At 28.1% G+C, this 2,500-nt stretch overlaps 1 protein-coding gene across 14 annotated transcripts in view; it reads left to right on the top strand.

The window, feature by feature from the left end:
* Nucleotides 1-2,500, top strand: part of robo1 (roundabout, axon guidance receptor, homolog 1 (Drosophila)) — a 545,238-nt gene that overhangs the window by 459,581 nt on the left and 83,157 nt on the right.

The following is a 2,500-nucleotide window of genomic DNA, read 5'->3' as shown; positions in this document are numbered from 1 at the left end:
TTAAATTATGATGTTAAAAGTCAAAGTTTAAGTGCAATTTAAGCCAGAATTATGAGTTTTATGGAATATAAAAATTGATGACTAAAAGCCATAAGAATAATGTAATATTAATGTTAAAAGTCAAAATTTAAGTCATATTTAAGTAAAAAATTATGGCTGTTTTTTGGAATATAAAAAGTTGATGACTAAGTGTCATAAAAATAATTGAATTATGATGTCAAAAGTCAAAATTTAAGTCAGATTTAAATAAAGAAAAGATCAGAGTTTCAAGGAATATAAAAAAATGTGTAAATAAATATGATAAAAATAATTGAATCATGATGTTAAAAATCTAAATTTAAGTCAAATTCAAGTCAAAATGATGACCGTTTTATGGAATGTAAAAATTGATGACTATAAAAGTGATAAAAATAAATAAATTATGATGTTAAAAATCAAAATTTGCACCAGATTTAAGTCAAATGATGACAGTTTCATGGAATATGAAAATTGATCGCTATAAAAGTCATAAAAATAATTGAATCATTATGTAAAAAGTCTTAATTATATAACAAATTGCAATTATGACGGGCTATTTTTACTGAGATGAGCAATACTTTTTTACTCTTGCATTTTTTGGAAGACCATTTCCACCTTACAAGAAACAAAAATCATGCATAAAAGTCAAAAATGTGATGCAGTGTCGAAATTATGAAAGACAAAGTCTCAAAATGCCGTAATAATTTGTAATTGTTGCTTAAAAAATTAAAACTATAATTTACTAACTCAAAATTATGATTTTGACCTCTTTGAAACGGTCCCTTTTAGGCTTTGATGTCGCTTTAAATTCAAATGAGATTGTGCTCTTTTCAAAAGAGGGCGGAGCTGCAGATGCCTATGTGTCGGCATATTGGCAGATTTAAAAACAAGACTAACGTAATATGCTAATGAGGGAGATATTATCACCAATGGGCGGGTTTCCCCCTCTGATGACACATGCAAAGGAGAATGTCAATAAAAGTGTTGTTTATGAAGTGTCATTTTAAAAAATTAAATTAATGCATTTTTATCATTTGAAGCTTGTTATATTTACAGATCATTGCAACACAACTGTGTTTAAACGCCTTATAGAAGTGATTTTTGCACAATAGGTCCTTTTTAAACTCAAAATTTTGACTTTCTATGCTTATTTTTTGTTCTATTGTGGCATAAATGGGCTTCCATACATTACGGCAGTGTGAGATGTGACAGGTTTCAGATTGCTTTAGCTCTGCCGGTGTACATCGCACTCTCCGTCAGAGGGGGTCATACTTTGTGTCACATATTATCAGCATATTCGTCCTTATTATAAGCTGAAATGGCGTCGTGCTGTTACGGACGCCGAAGTGGAGTCGCGTCAGAAATCAGCGCCTCCACATCATCATTAAGATGCATGAAAAAAGCAGCATCCCGCACAACACCGCCCCATTAAAGAGTGTCAGTGCGGGACAGATGGCCCAAATTTATCCCCCCTCTCCATGTAAATTTGATTGCTTTGTGCCCTTGCCCATGCAAATGAAGCAGACGCGGCAGTCATGCAGTTTTATTTCACGTCTGCATCTGTTTTTTATGTTCCAGCATACCTGCACATGCTTCCATTAAACACCAGTGGGACTTTCTGTTTTATTTCCTGCTGTTAATGTGACGCTGACGGCTTGAGCTTTGTCTCTGTAAAGCATATTTATATGCAAGACGTTCAAAATGAGAGATTTGCTGATATGATATGATATGATATGATGATGACCTTTAGCAGAAATACACATATAGAACTCTTTATTTTGTATAAACCAAAAATATTTTATATACACTCCTCAAAAAAAATAAAGGGAACACTTAAACTACACAACATAACTCCAACTGTTGACTTGAGTTATATATATATATATATATATATATATATATATATATATATATATATATATATATATATATATATATATATATATATATATATATATATATAAATTAAACAATTAAATTAAACAATGAAATAATAATAATCATTATAATAATACTAAATATAATTCAAATTAATATTATTATTAATAATTATAACTAGAAAAAAAAATTATAAGTTAACTGAGTTGTTAAAAAAATGTTGATATAAATACAGTTGAAGGCACAATTATTAGCATTATGGACTGTTTATTTTACTTTTTAAAATATTTACCAAGTGCTGTTTAAAAGTGAAAGGATATATTTGCAGTATTTGCCTTTTTTTGTTGGATAAAGTCTTATTTCTTTTAATTTGGCAAGGATAAAAGCAATTTTTTTTACTTTTTTTGTATTTTAAGCTTGGTATTATTTGCTTAAAAATGTGTAAAAAATATTTATTTATTTATTTATTTATTTATTTATTTATTTATTTATTTATTTATTTATTTATTTATTTATTTATTTATTATTTACAGTGCATTATACTACATTGTATATTGTTTGTCTACAGATCAAACCTATGTTGTCCAATAACTTGATGAAATAA

This window comes from Danio rerio, chromosome 15 (assembly GCF_049306965.1).
Source record: "Danio rerio strain Tuebingen ecotype United States chromosome 15, GRCz12tu, whole genome shotgun sequence".
NCBI classification, from domain to species: domain Eukaryota; kingdom Metazoa; phylum Chordata; class Actinopteri; order Cypriniformes; family Danionidae; genus Danio; species Danio rerio.
Note: the sequence above shows the minus strand (reverse complement) of the source record. Positions and strands in the feature narration are given on the sequence as shown.